This window comes from Zingiber officinale, chromosome 5A (genome assembly GCF_018446385.1).
Source record: "Zingiber officinale cultivar Zhangliang chromosome 5A, Zo_v1.1, whole genome shotgun sequence".
In the NCBI taxonomy this organism is placed as follows: Eukaryota; Viridiplantae; Streptophyta; class Magnoliopsida; order Zingiberales; family Zingiberaceae; genus Zingiber; species Zingiber officinale.
The window spans coordinates 84,004,949-84,024,909 of NC_055994.1; positions in this window are offsets into that span (position 1 = coordinate 84,004,949).

Below are 19,961 nucleotides of genomic sequence, written 5' to 3' on the forward strand. Positions count from 1 at the left end.
GAGGGCGTGGCGCTCTTGCTTAGAGCCGTCAAAGGGGCCAACCCGTGGCGGAGCGGGTTAACCCACCAAAAACCCAACATTTGGCGGGGCGGGGCGGGTCGGCCCACCATCCCGGCGGACTACAAAATCTTCAACCCAACCCAATTCAAGGCGGGCTGCGGGTTAGGCGGGCCAACCCGCGGGCCTGTAAAAAAATAAAAATAATAAAAAAAATAAACTAATCAATATGAAAAACCATCACTAATAAGTGATGATTATTCTCATCCAGACTTCCAGCACTGTTTATTTAATTATAAAACTGCAGTGGTTATTTGAAAACTCCAAAATCCAAATCCAGAAGACTAAATACAAAATTTCATATTCCACGGTCTAGACTACCATTCTACAAATTCTAAATTATAATGCAAACTCCAAATTCCAATCCAAAACATAACAGCATTACATAACAAATCAACAAGTAAGCACTACTGCCAAAACATAACAACATACATTTACAGCAACTCAAGTACTCAACATAACAAATCAGCAAGTGAAGTAAGCACTACTGCCAAAACAAAACATAACATCCTTACATAGTTACATTTACAGCAACTCAGCATTCAGCAAGCTGTAAGCACTACTCCACCACAGGCACCACAGTCCGCAGGTTCAGCAAGTCAACAATACTGCCAAAACATAACAGCATTACATTTACAACAACTCAGCAAGTAAGCACTACACCACAGCCACAGTTCGCAGGTCCACACTCCACAGCAGACCACAGCAGACCATCGAACTTCGCAGGTCCACACTCCACAGCAGACCACAGCAATCAGCAAGTCAACGTTACTGTCAAAACATAACAACATTACATTTACAGTAAGTTGCAAATAAGCACTACTAGTCTACTACACCACAGGTCCACAGCCACACTGCCAAAGTCTACACTCTGCAGGTCCACAGACCAGTAGACCACAACAATCAGCAAGTCAACAATACTGTCAAAACATAAAATAAAACTGAAATAGATAATTCAATAACTCTAACACCATATTTTTTTAAATTTAATCAATACCATCATCCACATCAATTTCTTCTGATTCTCCTTCACCTCCCTTCTTTTCATTAATATCCTCTTCTAGAGTATTTGATTCTTGCTTAGAGAATGTTGTTTTGATACTTGTATTGTCTTCATTATCTTTATCTGCATATAAAATATACAAGGATGAAGATAGTTAAAAAAATAAAATAGCAATAAATAATATATCAACTAAGTTAAGAACATGACTAAAATAAATAAAATTACCAATAGCATAACCATGTAACCAATTGCGAGTGCAAATAAGAGCTTATACTTTTTCATGAAGGGTGCAACTTCTATACTTGGTAAGCACACGAGCACCAATGGAAAAAGTTGATTCTGATGCAACAGTAGTTATAGGAATAGCTAAAACATCACATGCCATTAGTGCAAGGGTTGGATACCGATGCTTTTGATTCTTCCAATGCTCCAAAATATCCAAATCTTGATAATAAGCAAATTCAAGTTTTGGCTCCTCCAAATAGAGATCCAATTGAGATTTTCCAGCACTTGTAATTGTTTGGCTCTCATATGCCATCATTTCCTGCATTAATTGAAATAGTAGTGACAAAAAAATTATAAATCAATAAGAGAATACAAGGAAAAAAAATATTAGAGTACTTACATCAAAGATTCTTTTGTTCTTTCCTTTAACTCCTCCTACACTTTGTGAAAGTGTATGTGTGGTAGAAGATTGTGGTTGTGAAGAACCTGTATTGTTCATATTAGAATACTAGTCAAAAAGCTTATACAATTTTGTCTTCACAAGATCCATCTTCTTTTGACATTTAAGAGCATCACTTTCAACCTTTGAATAAAAAAACTCCAACATCGAAAGCTTTATTCGTGGGTCAAGAATAGCTCCAAATGCAAGCACCATGTTATATTGAGTCCAATACTTGTGAAACTTCTCCATCATTTTTTTACACATACAACTTATCACCTCATCTTCATTCAATAAGTTTTCCTTTAACAAAACTTCAATTTTCCATACTTGCATAAAATATAAATTTGATGTAGGATAAGAAGAACCAGAGATCAAATTAGTAGTGTCATAAAATGGCTCAAGGAACTCACATATTTTCTCTCCTCTTTTCTACTCTTCACTTGAAGGACAATATTTATAATTCTTGTCATTGAATTGAAGAGAAGCAAAAGCTTTTTTATATTTGATGGCACTATCCAGCATTAAATATGTTGAGTTCCAACGAGTAGACACATCCAATCGCAAGCCAATACTAGTATCAATGTTGCCAACTGCTTGCACACACTCTCCAAATTTCTTCATCCTAGTCTCTGAACCTTTAACATACTTGACCGACTCTCTAATTTTATTCAAAGCTACAGTAGCCACTTTCAAACCTTCTTGGACAATGAGATTCAATATATGAGCAGAACAACGAACATGAAAAAATTCACCGTCACATAATAAACTATCATGCAAAGAGAGTTGCTCTTTCAAATGAACTTGCATGTTATCGTTACTAGATGCATTATCCAATGTCAAAGAGAAAACCTTTTTCTCAATTCCCCATTCCTTCAAATATTCAAACAATTTTGCAGCTAATTCAACTCCTGAGTGTGGAGGGGGCATATGAGAAAAACTAAGTATTTTACTATTCAATTTCCAATCATTATCAACAAAATGGGCAGTCAAGCAAATATAACCCTCACTAGTGCACGCCGTCCATAAATCTGAAGTTAAACAAACTCTATTCTGAATAGTTGTCAAAACATACTTGAGTTTTTCTTTCTCCTTCAAGTAGATTCGGTTAATATCAGAAACAAGAGTATTTCTAGAAATGCAAGCAACATAAGGATTTATGTACTTCATCCAAGTTCTAATACCATCATACTCAACAAATGAAAATGGTAAATCATGTCTGATGATTGCACAAGCTAGTAACTCACGTGACAACTTTTGATTTATTTTCTTAAATCTCATCTTCCCATCTTGATCAAGAATCATTTGTCCTACATCATTAAACTTTAATTTGTCACAAATTTTAAGATGACGCCACAACGTAGAAGTTCCATATTGTTTACCCCCACACTTGTACTGTTTTTTACATCCAATACATTCAGCTTTATCTATATTATCAACCCCTTTGATTTTCTTAAAATACACCCAAATATCAGAAGTTTCTTTGGACCTTTTAATTGACCCCTTGTCATGCTTAGCACTTTCCAATTCATCATCTAAAATAACAGTTTGCTTTTGAGAAGTAGAGTCCATTACAAAATCAATCTGAAATATAATAAATAAATTTAGTTTATAATAAAACCAATCAAACAAAACTCTAAATGTCAATAGCAGAATAGCATAAATTCATTTTTGTGTTAGCCCTCTGGACTGCAGAACAAATCATAAAATCAATCAAAATTCAAAACACACCAGATAATCAGATATGTTGCGCATCAAAAGAGCTAGTCTTGCTATTGCAGAATAGCAGAACAATCAACAAATGCTAAAACATTAGGGAATACTAGAATAGGGACTGCAGATTACTGGCAAATAGAATGAAATTAGGAAAAGAAGCCAAAAATCTTACCTCAAAGTCTCAAACAAGAGCTTGGAGAGTCGGAGACTATTGAACTTGGAATTAAGCTTATCGTCTATTGAAATCGGACTACCTTCTTTAAGCACTCTGCTCTCTGCACTCTACTGGTTCACGCGGCTACGGGGAGATGTTGAGGCAGACGCCACGAGGCGGAATGTCGTTCTACTCTCTACTGGGCGCTGATGAGTGATGTGTGCGACTATGCTAGCACGAGGTAGGCGGGGTGATTCGACGCCGACAGCAGGTCACAGCAGGTGCTTGCAGGTTGCAGCGTGTGCGCCTGCGGCTGCGACTTTGCAAGTGCGAGTGCCGAGTGGGGACGACAGTGGATCTGTGGAGGACTGGAGTCTGGAGGTAGGCGGCGGCGATTTGATGAAGTCTGTCGAAGCTCGAAGCGGTGGGATTGGGAAATAGGGTTTACTGCCTTACTGGATACTGGTTTATGACTTTAGGCGCCTTTAGCTTTTATGTACTGTAGCTACAGTAATTGTTGAAATCTCAGCCGTTGGAATGTTGGATTTCATATCTCGTTTTAACTTTTAAATACTATTAATACTACTTGATTTTTTTAATCAAGCCCGCGGGCCAACCCGAGCCCGCCACGGGTTGGCCCGCCTGGACCCGCGACCCACACGGGCTGACCCATTTAGGCCCGCCAGATGATGGGTTGATAAATTTTCAACCCAACCCACTTAAATTCTTTGGCGGGGCGGGCCAACCCGACGAGCCTGACCCAAATTGACGGCTCTACTCTTGCTAATCTCCAGTGGACTGCGCTCCCGCCTGCAACACAAGCAGCGTCAGTGCCGAGCCAAGGAAGGGTCCCCGACGATAGTCCTCCAACGCTCAAGTCAATCTCCGACGAAGCAAGAGGAAGCAAAAAGAACTGTAGCGCAATAGTAAAAATCACGAGAAAAGCATATCTCCACCGATGTCTGGACCCCTCTTTATATAAGACTCATGTAGCATGTGTGCACGCTTCTTAAAGTGGACACGCTATCCCAAGCTTTTCCTGAAAATACATGTCAGAAAAGTGCCCCTAACATAGTACCTTAACAGACTGAGCATATATCTGAAGTGATAGTGGAAGCTTCCGTCATACGATCCTCTGTCTGACCATGCCACCCGTCAGCAACACTAGCTCCCAAAAAGATGTCGAAGGACATACCGTTGTATTTGTCATTTGGCCGAGCGGAATGGTCGCTCGGCTAGGACTCTGATATCCCTGTGTCTACTGCCACACCGAGTGGAATGGGCGCTCGGCTGAAAGTCCCCTGTTCAAGTGTCGTCTGTTGCTGGACCGAGGGGGATGGTCGCTTGGCCGGAAGCCCACTATCCACCTGCTCTATTGATTGGCCGAGCGGGATAGCCGCTCGGCGAGCAGTTCGCTATCCGCTTGCTCAGCTGGCCTCGAGCTTGTTGCTAGGCCGAGCGGAGGATCGCTCGGTTCGGCTTCTGCGCGTCCTTTAAGCGGCGGTTTGACTATTCCGTGTTGGAGACAGTGGCTCAATGCTTAACCCTCGGTCGGAATATGACTCACCCGATCGGCCAAGACCATCCATCCATTGGTCGTCTTGACTTTGACCTCCATTGACCACCACCGTGGCAACGGGGCGCGGTCCCTCATCATCACCGCATTACAAGTCTCTCCTTCAAGTCTAGTTGAAGGAGGATGTAGTCTGACTGACCGGGCAAGTGTGAGCAGATTTCCTCCCGATTGGCCTTTGTCACTGTATGGACTCCGCTCAGGATGGGCTCGATCTTGGTCGATTGACCTTTTGAAGCTTGTCGTTCGGTCGCAAGCACACTCCCTCGATCCGATCGGTCAGACAAAGGTTTACACCTGTAGACCTTTTTCCTCGGGTTTCATGAGCGAGCGTGAGTTATGCTGACGCCACCCCCGATTTCTTAGAAATCGTGCAAATCCCCTCGGATTAAAGCAAAACAGGTTCCCACGTCTGCATTAACTGTCGACCTGTGGTAGTATGCCACATGTCACGCCCACCGCCACTGCATGCCTGACGTGACATACATTAATTGCGACGTTTAGCGATTTAAATTCGACGATCGGAACCTGACCTAGGTTTTCGCAACCTAGATCCGACGATTCTAGTTGGTTGAGCCTGGGGTATATGACCCCGCTGCGTCGCCGCTTCCTCGTGCACCCTCATTCTCGTGCTCTCCGGTTGCGCTACTTCAGGGTTTTCCCGGTGACCGTCCCCGGTGATCCTTCGGTCCCTTCCCCCGGCGTCCTCCTCTCCTTTCCAGTAAGATCTCACCCCCTCGTGTCTGCTTTTAGACATTTTGACTCGTCTTCGAGTTCTGGTGAAACCCCTAGCCGCTTTTCCTCCACCGCTTTTATTTATTTCCTCTGAATGCCCCCTTTTTTCCTGTGTTCTCGCGATGGCAAGCTCTTCGCAACCGTCATCCCCCGTCCCTGGACCCTGGTATACCACCATGGAGTCTAGGTTTAATGAGGGAGACAATGAGGGCCTTTGAAATGCCTTCGAGATTCTGCTTGACCATGTGATTGTTTTGCGTTCCTCGTTCGATCGGCCAAATACCTCGTCGATCGGATGCATCTGTCTGTTCAGGGACCATTTCTCCGCCGGTCTGCGGTTCTCTATCCATCCATTCATTATCGTCGTTTGTAAATACTTCTGTATTCTCTTCTCCAACTCACGTCGAACTCCTTCCTGTTGGTGTGGTTAGCATTAACGGTCTAACTCAAGTTTTGATGAATGACAAAATATGTTAAGTTAATTTCATTGTTATCTAACACTCTGACCGGGTGTGCAGACGAAGCCCAGCTAGGTCGACGGACCGACCGGATAGCTGACATGAAGTTCAAACGGGTTGATGGGCTAACCGGACGTTTGGCACGAAGTCTAGCTAGGTAGACGGGCTGACCGGATAGCTGTCACGAAGCCCAGACAGGTCGAAGTGATGACCGGACGTTTGGCAGGTAAGTGAAGGTAAGTCACTAGAGGAGAGTGACTGTGAGGGCGCGTTCCCGGGAAGGGAACATTAGGCGTTGATCCGACTTAGACCCATTTCGAATATCTAAGTCGAGATTGTGACTAAAGTCCGGTCTCGAGGAGACGGAATCTAGCTAATACTATGCTTGTTGAACTTTAAACTATGCTAATACTTTATTTTGTAGGATAATACTATTTGCATTTTACCTCGGACTAACTCTTTCTTGCAGGAGAAGGATTTTCTAGAGAAAAGTGGTCCGAGTGCCCAGAAGGGATCCGAGTGCCTAAAGGTTCGGGCGCCTGGAGGTGAATTTCTATCTGCAACGTCGCCGCGTGGAGCACCCTGGTTGGTTCGACTACGTCATATTTAGGACGCCCTGGAGGTTCCAGGCGCCCCGAACTTCCTATATAAGGAGGGTAAAGGCTGGAGTCAGAACAACAACGAAAAATCTACTCCTCTATGCTCCTGCGACGCTGCGAAGACACTCTGACAATGCGCTGCTCTTTTTTCTTTCCTTTTGTCCGTATTGTCTTTTTCTATTAGCATTCTTATACTTTAAATTGTTAACAATTATTTCTAATTACTAGTGGATTGTCCATCGAAAGCTCCCTTGTGTGTGGATCTTGGAGTAAGAGTTGACACAGGCTCCGAACCAAGTAAAACTACTTGTGTCATTCTTTTCGCATTTATTATTCCGCTACTTACTCGAGAATTTTTTTAATCGATATTCACCCCCCTCCTCAATCGAATTTACGATCCAACACTTCTGTATTATGTGCATCGTTGTCGTCTTGTTTCGGCTGCACGACATCCTTCTTACATCCCGGGTCTTCCACTATTTTTACTACCCGAAGTTGTCCGAGCCGGAGACCTTCCTCTTTCAGTCTAGGATTGGTCTAGTGTTTTTTGAAAAAATGTCATCCTCCAATAAACATTAGAGAAAGTACTTCTTTTTCATGTGTTTCCCCGAGTGGCCGGAATTTTTGACCCGTTGGCAGCTCGAAGTGGCACCTCAGCCCACATTGAAGAGTTGCAAGAGCCAATCAGACTATTTAGATGCTGCGGCGATGCTGGCCGGTCAAAAGTACGACATCCACAAGTTATTGTTTAAGGATATTCTCTACATCTTCAGTCTGAGTCTGATCCGCACCCGGCTGTCGACCAACATAGGTAAGACATTTCTTTACATATTCCTTTGATGCTAATTGATTTTTCCTTTTATCCTGCAGTCGAAGTCATGATGCACGCGCGGATGGCTGACAAGGCGAAGCTTTCAGACAGCACGATCGAGGTGACGACTACTATATAACTGGCGAGCCGAGGTCTGCGACCGATCGGCTTCCTCGAAGATCTGCTCGGCCTGAGCGAGGAGACGCCCATGGAAGTGGGCGAAGGTGCAACCAGCCATGCGCCAAGCGAAGGGGCCACCCCGATCTCACAGCCTCAGATGGAGCAGCTCCCCATCATTCCTGTCGAGGAACCCTTGGGCTCGACTGTTAGGACCAAAAGTAGCTAGAGGGGGGGTGAATAGCTCGTCGCGTTCGGTCGGTGCTCGGCGTTGCTTGTTCCTTCAAAGATGTGCAGCGGAAAACAAAGAAACAAACTACAACAATGCTAACAATAGGATTTACTTGGTATCCACCTCACAAGAGGTGACTAGTCCAAGGATCCACGCACACACACACACCTCCACTAATAAACACTCATTTTCGGTAACTACCGAAGGCGGAGAAGCCCTACAAGACTCTCAATACAAGTAGAAGAAAGGCTAGTAAAGAATAAGCAAAAGCTTACAAGAGATGCAGTAAAAACCCTAGCTTCTTCTTCTTCTCGTTGCAACTCGCCTCTTGACTTGGATGAACCTCCAAGAACCTTCAAGAACTGGCGGTGAGGAGCTTAGAGAGTGCTGGGGAGGAGCTGTGATGAATCTGGAATGAATCGGTGAAGTTCATTTCGCAGCCATCGAACGCCTGCAGCTATAAACGACGCCAACGGTCGGATCCCGATCGATTCGAATGTTCCCAATCGATCGGGGAGGCTTTGGATCGATCCACGGATCGATCCAGAGCGCCTCTGTGCTCTGGAAACGCGCCTGGATCGATCCACGGATCGATCCAGCGCTTATCGCGCGAAGCAGCATCGATCCACTGATCGATTGGGACCTCTGGATCGATCCACGGATCGATCCAGAAGCTCTCTGTTCGCTGGGACAGGTCTGGATCGATCCACTGATCGATCCAGAGCCTGGATCGATCCACGGATCGATCCAGCACTTGATTTTTGTCCAAAACCAAGTCCCAAACATCCCAAACCAACATCCGGTCAACCTTGACCTGTTGGTATGTCATGCCTAGCATCTAGTCACTCCCTTGACCTGCTAGGACTCCCTTACCAAGTGTCCGGTCAATCCCTTTGACCCACTTGGACTTTTCTCTGTGCCAAGTATCCGGTCAATCCCTTTGACCTACTTGGACTTTTCTTTCATGCCAAGTATCCAGTCAAACCTTTGACCTACTTGGACTTCCCAGCACCAGATGTCCGATCATCCTTGATCCATCTGGATTTTCCCTTGCCTGGCTTCACTCACCAGGACTTTCACCTAGTTTCACTCACTAGGGTTTTCCATCTGCCTAGCTTCACTCACTAGGACTTTCACCTGGCTTCACTCACCAGGATTTCCATCTGCCTAGCTTCACTCACTAGGACTTTCACCTGGCTTCACTCACCAGGATTTCCATCTGCCTAGCTTCACTCACTAGGACTTTCACCTGGCTTCACTCACCAGGATTTTTCTTCTGCCTGGCTTCACTCACCAGGACTTTCATACTGCCTAGCTTCACTCACTAGGTCTTTCATTTTGCCCAACGTCCCAGTTAGGACTTCTCAGTCAAGTATCCAGTCAACCTTGACCTACTTGACTCTTCTTCAATCAATATCTTATTGTCAAACATCTAAACCCAAACCAAGACTCAGCTTGGTTACCCAGGTCAACCTTGACCTGAGGGATATTGCACCAACAATCTCCCCCTTTTTGATGTTTGACAATACCACAATAACACTTACAATCCCATATGTAAGTTAGGCTAATCCCATAGCCTCCTTCTTCATGCCACTAGGTAATGAGAGCATAAATTAAGCTCTTCATTCTCCCCCTAAGAGGGCAAACTCCCTCTAGGTAATGAAAGCCTAACTTACTCCCTTTCATGAGTCCTTTCATTCTCCCCCTATGACCTTCCCATAGGTAATGAAGGACTAAGTTTAACCATACATTCTCCCCCTATTGGCACACATCAACCCATCGTTGGACACACATCAACCTATGCTCCAATTCTGGGCACACTTCAACAAATCCATTTGTTGAAGACTCTCCCCCTGAAGAGTTGCTCATCGTTGTTCACAACATCACTCGTTGTGATCAACACGATAATGAAGATCCCATACCCTTCATTTATCCTTAACTTCTCCCTCAATGTAGACAACTACCCAACCTTGAGCATTATCTACCACTTGAGTGTCCACTTGAAATAATGAGGATATCCACTCCCCATTTCTCCCCATTTCAAGTTTAAATGCTCAACCTTGAGCAAGTTCACAACAGAAGGTTAACCACCTTTCAAGGTTCATGAAAAATAATTTTCATGTCTTTAAAGAGTCCCTCCCCCTAAAGACATGGTGGTAACTTCTGTCATTGCACCAACAATGACTTGGAATCCCTAAACCATTAGGAAACCCAAATTTAGAAGTTTTGAGGTTCAAATATTCAACATTTGAAACAACCTCAACCTAAACTTCTACTTAGTCTTCGTTAACCAATCCATCCTTGTTTTCAACATGAAAACACCCTTTGTATGTATACAAATGTATTTAAGGGGTTTGGAATGGTTACCTAGACTCAAAGAGGTTCAAAGATGCTGAAATCAGGCCTTCCCAGCCAAAATCTTTGATCGATTCGAGTTGGGTTCCAATCGATTGAACCTTTCGAATCGATCCATCGATCGATTCAGACTGGATCGATCGGTGATCGATCCAGCGAGCTTCTCTCGCGGGAATTGCCGCTTGAATCGATCCATGGATCGATTCAGAACTCCAATCGATCCATGGATCGATCGAGACTCGATAGTTGCTGAAATTCCATTTCATCTCCGAAACCCCTAGAAAATTCTACAAAAATCCAAAAATTATGAAATTTCGTGTAGACATTATTTAGGGCATACTTAATCATGGAAAAATAGCTTTCTATGAAAATACATCATATTTTCAAAGATTGACACAAACTTGAAAATTTGCAAAAACTTTAGTGTTTTTTTCAAGTTTGTGTCTAACTATTCACTGGTAATTACTATTAAAAGATAGCCTTCACCAAGGTTTTTCAAAAACATTTTAAAAACATTTTCAAAACCAATATCCCATCATGTTCCTTGGGCATAATGCACATGACTTGTACATTAGCTTTCCCAATGATGGGAAAACACATAACTATGTGTTTTGATGAATTTAAAACTCAAAGGAATGCACTAAATCAACATCTTGAGCTTTGTTCATCATCCTAACATCTCACTTGTATATAATATGCACTAAAACACATACAAGTCACCTTAGAGGTCTTTGTGAGATGTAAAATTTGGTTTTGCCCTATTCTAGGGATCATGCATATCTATCTAGGCATTTTAGAGATATTAGGCATCCACCCAGGATGTCACTTGTTAATAGGTGTCGTTAAATGCCATTTGTCCTTAATTACAAGGAATTAAACTTAATGCATGATTATGTTATGGCATACATCAACAGAAAATAATTTTCAAAAGAAAATATCCTATTACTACATGATGTATGAATGTCATGACATGGTATTTTTTGGATTTTTCATAATAAAACATAAATGCAAAAATAGACATGATGTCATGGCATATGATGGGCAAATAATCATGGCAAGATTTAGCATAAATAAAATATACCTAGATTAACTATCTAAGTATCCTTAAAGTCTTAGCTAAGCTTACAACTTAAACCTAGATTGCCCTAAAGTGCTTCAAGAAAATGCCAAAGCCTAAGTTTGCATTTCTTATTCCCTTGATTAATTTATGCCAATTAAAATAAACATGTCCCCAAATGTTGGCATATTCCATTTTTCCTCAAGAGTAGCACTTTTAAATTTAAGGCCCGGATTGCCTTAAATTGCCTAAAAACATACCAAAAACCCAACTTGATAGTTCTTATGAATTTTCCAATATGTGCCATTTAAGATTAAAATCAATTCTTCCACCATTAGGCACATTTTACTCTTTCAAGGAGTAATCAATAATTCCATTTCATTTTCAAAGGTTAACTAAAACCTTGAAAATGCTCCTTGAGTGTCAATTTCCTCAAAGTTGGGTTAACTACCCTTCTAATCGGAGTTGACACTCTCTAACCCATCTATGGGGTAGAGAAGATGCTCCTAGGAACCCAACACCTATTGGTGCTCCTTGGATGCTCTAGGTACTCACTAGGGATAACTTCCCTAGATACCTTCCTAGTGACCTTGTTGGGCTTCTTAGAAGCCTTGGTCACATTTTCTAGGTCAACTCTAGGGATAACCTTTCTTGTGACCTTGTTTGTGACTTTCTTAGACTTCTTAGAAGTCTTAGTCACATTTATTGCAAAAATACTCTTAGGGATGACTTCCCTATTATTTTTGGCTTGACCACTAGACCTAGGGTTTGTTCCATAACTATATGGAACTCTATGGTAAGAGGGCACATCCTTCTTAGCCTTTGGTTTGTATCCCAAACCTCTATGGCCATTGGATGGCTTTTGTACCCCTAAACCTAGGTTATGCTCATTTTGCCCTAATAGGATATTTTCCATCCTTTTTAGGGTCTTTTCCATTTTATCAAGCCTTGATCTCAAGACTTGATTTTCTATCACTAAGTCCTTAGTTTTTGGTTTTTCATTTGATCCATGAGCATTTTTATTCTTGGGCTTGTATCTATTATCCTTAGTGTTCTTGCCTAGGTTTTTACCCACATTCCTAGCCTTAGGGATAGTAGTTTTGGCATGTAGGGCCACATGCTTTTCCTTAAAGCCCTCATGCTTCCTATTCTTATGGTAAATCACATTAAAATGATAAAAATTTGACCTAGCATGCTTTTTACCATTTTGCAAGGGAATAGGCTCAATGAAAGTTACCTTCCTTTTTATCTTGGAGGCTCCCCCTTGACTAGTGCCTCCTTGAGCCTTGACCATCTTCTTCCCCTTGGGGCATTGACTTCGGTAGTGCCCTTTTAGTTGACACAAGAAGCACACAATGTGCTCCTTGCTCTTCTTTGTCCCGGGGGTGGTCACCTTGGGCTTCTCCTTGCCCTTTTGTGCCACTTGGCCCTTCTTCTTGGCCAAGTTGGGACACTTGCTCTTATAGTGCCCATGTTCCCTACACTCAAAACATATTATATGATTTTTATTATTAATTGAAATATTTATACCTTTGTTTGTAGGGGTGGCATCTTTTTCTTTGAATCCGGAGGTAGAAGCTTCTTCTTCTTCTTGATCCGGTGTCACCAAGGATTGCTCCCCCTCAATCCTAGAGGTGGAGGCTTCATCATCTTGAATATGAAACAAGGAGTATGCTCCCTCCTTGTTCCCTTCGTTGCATTCCCTTGAGGATGAAGCTTCTTGGATTTCCTCTTCTTCGGAGGTTGAGTATCTCTCAACCTCGGAGTCCACCTCTTGGTCTTGCTCGAAAGAGTCACCCTCTCTGGATTCTTCATGATCTTGTACAGTGGAGGGGATCTCTTCATGAAGCTTAGCCAATTTGCTCCAAAGTTCCTTTGCATCTTCAACTTCTCCAATTTTGCAAAGAATGGTGCTTGGCAATAAATTGACCAAAAGCTTGGTCACTTTGTCATTTGCCTCGCACCTTTGGACTTGTTCCGGGCTCCATTTGCTTTTCTTTAGAACTTTGCCCTTTGAATTTCTTGGAGCCTTGAAGCCTTCCATTAGAGCAAACCATTGCTCTATCTCCATCATAAGAAAATTTTTGATTCTTGATTTCCAAGAATCGAAACTCGTAGAAGTGTATGGTGGAGCCACCCTTGTGTCAAATCCAAGTCCATCTTGGAATTGCATCTTGAAATTGAGCTTGATAAAGTCTTGAACTTGAAGACTTTGCTCCAACTTCTTCACCCTCTAGCTTTTCTTGATATGCTTGACCCTTCCGGCGATGATTCCGGTGAAGAGCAACCTTGCTCTGATACCACTTGTTAGGACCAAAAGTAGCTAGAGGGGGGGGGGGGGGGTGAATAGCTCGTCGCGTTCGGTCGGTGCTCGGCGTTGCTTGTTCCTTCAAAGATGTGCAGCGGAAAACAAAGAAACAAACTACAACAATGCTAACAATAGGATTTACTTGGTATCCACCTCACAAGAGGTGACTAGTCCAAGGATCCACGCACACACACACACCTCCACTAATAAACACTCCTTTTCGGTAACTACCGAAGGCGGAGAAGCCCTACAAGACTCTCAATACAAGTAGAAGAAAGGGTAGTAAAGAATAAGCAAAAGCTTACAAGAGATGCAGTAAAAACCCTAGCTTCTTCTTCTTCTCGTTGCAACTCGCCTCTTGACTTGGATGAACCTCCAAGAACCTTCAAGAACTGGCGGTGAGGAGCTTAGAGAGTCCTGGGGAGGAGCTGAATCTGGAATGAATCGGTGAAGTTCATTTCGCAGCCATCGAACGCCTGCAGCTATAAACGACGCTAACGGTCGGATCCCGATCGATTCGAATGTTCCCAATCGATCGGGAGGCTTTGGATCGATCCACGGATCGATCCAGCGCCTATCGCGGGCTGCTCGATCGATCCACGGATCGATCCAGCTTTGCGCGAAGCAGCGGCGTCCCAATCGATCCACGATCGATTGGGACCTCGATCGATCCACGGATCGATCTAGAAGCTCTCTATTGATATTACCCCGAGCACATTCAGCGATCGGATCGATCCACGGATCGATCCAAAGACTGGTTTTTGTCCAAAACCAAGTCTCAAACATCCCAAACCAACATCCGGTCAACCTTGACTGTTGGTATGTCATGCCTAGCATCTAGTCACTCCCTTGACTGCTAGGACTCCCTTACCAAGTGTCCGGTCAATCCCTTTGACCCACTTGGACTTTTCTCTGTGCCAAGTATCCGGTCAATCCCTTTGACCTACTTGGACTTTTCTTTCATGCCAAGTATCCAGTCAATCCTTTGACCTACTTGGACTTCCCAGCACCAGATGTCCGATCATCCTTGATCCATCTGGATTTTCCCTTGCCTGGCTTCACTCACCAGGACTTTCACCTAGCTTCACTCACTAGGGTTTTCCATCTGCCTAGCTTCACTCACTAGGACTTTCACCTGGCTTCACTCACCAGGATTTCCATCTGCCTAGCTTCACTCACTAGGACTTTCACCTGGCTTCACTCACCAGGATTTCCATCTGCCTAGCTTCACTCACTAGGACTTCCTTCTGCCTGGCTTCACTCACCAGGACTTTTCTTCTGCCTGGCTTCACTCACCAGGACTTTCATACTGCCTAGCTTCACTCACTAGGTCTTTCATTTTGCCCAACGTCCCAGTTAGGACTTCTCAGTCAAGTATCCAGTCAACCTTGACCTACTTGACTCTTCTTCAATCAATATCTTATTGTCAAACATCTAAACCCAAACCAAGACTCAGCTTGGTTACCCAGGTCAACCTTTACCTGAGGGATATTGCACCAACATCGACCTCCTCCGACGTGCCATTGACCAGGCGCATGAGGCGCTGAGCGAAGCTATCTTCGCGTTTCGCTACCTCAGGGGCGCAACTGGTCGAAAGAGTCGAAACCTCGACTCCGGCTCCGCTCCCAGAAACTATGGATGCTTCATCGTCCAATCGGACGCCCTCCCTGGACGAGGTACCGCAAGGGGTCGTCGTCGCGTCGCCTGTGGCCTTCATGTCGCCACCATCGAAACCTGTAGCGGTTAAACGCTCCGACATCTTACCAGCTTCCGGTCGGGAGGCCTCACCCCACTCGACCCTGAGCGGTCGACGATCTATTACGACGATCCTCCATATGCCAACAGAGGACTACAGCGAGTCGAGCGCCCAGTCCCAGGTCCCCGAGCACCAGATCCTCATCCGAGGGTCGCTCGTCGAAGTCTGGGAGGATGCACGAGCCCATGCGACGATGCTGCCTCCAGGCGCCCTGGCCAACAATCATACTCAAATTGCCACCGAAGTAAGTTTTTTAATGTAAACTCATAGATTACCCCCGTTCGACTATAACCTTTTCCTGTTTACTCGTAGTACTAGTGGAGAGTCTAGCCATGTGCGATAGGCTTGCATTCTTGGAGGATAAGTTCAAGAAACTCAAAGTCTTGAGCGGCGCCTCCTCCTCCCAAGGGTCATCGATCTCTGAGGTCAAGAAGCTGAAGGTCGACCTAGAGAAGAGCAATAAACTCTTGAAAACCGAGCGAAAAAAATCCGCAGATCAGGAGGTGATGTTGGCTAGGCTCAACAAGCTGGTCTCCACCTTCAACAAGAAGCTAGAGTCGGCCACTGCCAGGAAGCAACGAGCCATCGACGACCTTGAACTAAAGAACAAGGAGGCCCGGAGCCTAGCCCAGAAGCTCAAGGAGGCCAAAGATTTTTTTGTGGTTGAGCGAAACAGCCGCTCGGCCGAAGAAAAGTCCCTCCGTGATCAAATGGCCTCCAAGGATGTCGCGCTAGCCACCGCCAAGGATGAGCTGGAGGGATCCCTTGCGGCGCTGTGGATTTACTAAGATGCTGAAAGGATGACCTCAGTAGTAGTCGAATGCAGTAACATCTTAGCATAGCAACAATGGGAAGCCGGAGTAGTCGGAACGTCAAACGAACACATAAAAGCTGGTAGAAGAGTTGATGATGAAGCTTTGGTCGAGTAGCTCTTTTATCCTATGTGGAAGGCACCTTCTATAGCGCTGAGGGCGCCTTCTATAAGCAAACTTTATCACAACAAAACTACTCCTTATTGACAACGAAGTCTTCTGTCTTATCTGACTAAAGGGTCTTCCATAAATAGTACTCAAGGCTATGAGTGTAACCGAGCCGAGCCGAACTCTTCAATATTTGAATTGACTCATTTATAAATGAGTTGAGCTCAAGTTTTATTTAAAAAATATATTCATAACTCACAAGTTTTTATTGAACCTAAACAAGTTTAATAAATATAAATTATAAATTTAAATATTAATTAAAAAAACTAAATTGTATATTTAGAGAAAATTATAATATTTTTATTAAATTTTATAAATTTATTTATTTAATATATTTGTCATAAATATAGTATAAAATCTATAAAATTAATATCAAAACTATTTTTTTCATTTAAAAGTTTATTAATCATTTACTAATAAACATGTTAACAAGTTAACAAGGCAATTATAGTGAATCTTGAGTTTTGTTTGTTTATCTCAACGAGTTCAACTGAGTTTTTATCAAATCGAGCTTCGAATAGCTCACAAACAGCTTAGTATATTTACACCCAGTCAACGTACATCCAAAGCTCCTAAAGACGTCTCAGGTACTGTTTGTTGGAGCAATCTAGATACCCTAAGTTTTGATGTTTAGGCAAAGGTTTAAGTTAGGATTATTGTTGTATTTGATATGCATTGTGAGTGTGCATAGGATTATTGTTGTATATGATATGCATTGTGAGTGTGCAAGATACAGGTACAACAAGGAAAGGTCAAGTGTGATCTTGGCAAAGAAGAAAAGTCCAATGATGAGTCTTGGCGGTGTAAGTCCAAATATGTAGTCTTGGCAACGTAAGTCCAAGTGTGACTTGGCAATGGATGAAGTCCCGGAGTCGCGACCTCTTGGCAAAGGAAGACCCGACAATAATGACAAGGCCGATGGAAGCTCTAGAAGACAAGACGTGAAGGATGAGGAGGCATCCGAGGGACGCAAGGCTGATGAAGGAGGCTAGGTCTAGGTTGGTCGGGCTAGAATGAGTACTGAGTGAATGTACTCGGGGTAAAATCTTAGAATTAGGTTTACTGTAGCGTTACTGTAGCAGTACTGTAGCAGTCGACTGGTGGTTTCATCAGTCGACTGGGAGCGAACAGAGAGTTGGTATCGAGCCGTTGGGCTACAACGGTCGAATTTCCATGAAGGGCAGTCGACTGCATGTTTTGACAGTCGATTGGTAGGCGGGGTTTTCTAATTTGTGGCCTATATAACCAAACATCGGAAGCTTGGTTAAGGTTGATAAAATAGAGGTGGTTAACCCCTATTAGTAGTCTACCAGTGCCATAGCTTCTCAAGAGTCCTTGATGAGAGTTTGTGGCGAGGTTTCTCCACCCACAAGGAGCTACATGAGTTAGCCGGAGGTTTTCCAGGGAGTCATCCACCGACGGATCGGGATCGTCCACCTTACGGACAGCCGTGGAGTAGGAGCTTCATCTCCAAACCACGTTAAACAACGAGTCATTGGGTTTGCTTCTTGTTTATTATTTTCTAGGGTTAGCTTTGTTTTTGTTTGTTAATATTTTTGTTTCCGCTGTGCACTAACAAGCGTAGAAAGCGACGATTTGGGTGAGACGCTATTCACCCCCCTATAGCGAACGTCAAGGTCCCAACACTGTTCACCCGAGGCACTTTGTGATCTTTTTACCTTATAAAATGTGTTAGTCCAACACAAAAATATCTAACTTACAAAACAAAGTTAGCATAATAATAATTAGTTCATGTCCTTCAAAGATCTGGAACTAGTAAGGGTTTCAATTTAGGAATCCAAAATGGACATAAACTGGACCAGCGCTTAAAGTTCAAACTTGAACTCGTCCTCACCGTAACTCTCTCCTCTAGTAACTTACTTTCACTTACTAACTTGTAGTCTATTGACTTACCTCTTGATCTACTATGTCTTCTCGCCAGTTGTCAGATCCGTAAACTGGACTTAGACCAGCTGTCAGGCCCCGCAGATCTAGCCGGTCTTCCTGTCAGATCTCAGGTCGGCCCTATCGTGGCTTCGCACCAACTATTGAGTCCTCAGACCTAGTTGGGTATCATCCTGATGTCAGATTCCCTAGATCCGCTAATCCCTGTATGCTCGATAGATGTATTAGATTATAAAAAATCTAACTTAATTTATTTATCATTTATTAAAATCTGAGTTTGATCCTTAGGATAATCGTAATCCTGAATCTATAAATTCAACTTTATTATGGGACCTACCGTGTCACATCATTGCCACGTCAAAAGTAAAAAACTCATAACATTTATTAACCGCTTCCTACAATCATAAAACCAAAAGTAATTTTATATTAAGTTCTACTAATTCACACATCATTATCTATATTTTATATTTACTATCTCTATTTATAATATTTATTTATTAAAAAAATAGCTAACAAAAAAAAAAAGTGACTGACAGCCTTTATTCTGGAGTCAGCATCCAATTTTGGATGCTGGGTTCTAAGTTTACTAAAGTTACAATGCGATTGAATTTACAAAATCCAACTTTTTGAGTTTTGTAAATCCAACATTACAGTCACCCTTAGTGCAAATTACACTAATGAATTTATGATGAAAATGTAATATTAAATGAATTGGGGGAGGATATGATACCGATTGGATATAAATAATAGTCTAAAAGTATATAGATTATGTAAATTTAATGAGTAAAATTAAATTTTACTTTAATATATAATATATTTAAGGTTAAAAATTAAAAATGTATTTCTTGTTATTGGTCAAAAGGTGTCTTTTACTTAAAAATAAAAATAAAATAAAACAGTGCCGTGTATATATATTGCATTCTAAAGATATCATTATGATTTAGCTACAAAGGTAAATCATTGATTATAATTGTTAAAATAATGTTAATTAATTTTAAATAATTTATTAAACTTGACGCACGCCTCCCTATAAATCGACTGTAAATGTTAATAACTACAACCAGCCGACCAAAGAAACAACAATTAATTTATTATTTAAAATATAATTAAAGGCCACTTGCCTCTCCCAGAGCATCCAAATGGAATATTTATGAGATATTTAGAAAATTTCTCTAAATATTCTTAAATTTTATATTTTGATGGAGATTGAAATATTAAAAATTACTGGACAAAAAAATTGACTCAGCAATTTTTTTTTTTGTTTAAAAAAAACAAAATGGATGGTGCAGCTCACAACTATAGCACAGCGCGATAAACTCATGAATATTTGATGGTTAAATTTATAATATTTAAACGGTCTTATATTTGGCTGATGCTGTGGAGATAGGATCATAAATATTTAGAAAAAACATTTATTTAGATTATGGATATTTTTATAAATGAGGAAAAAAAATGAGACAGGTTCTCCAGATAATCAAGAT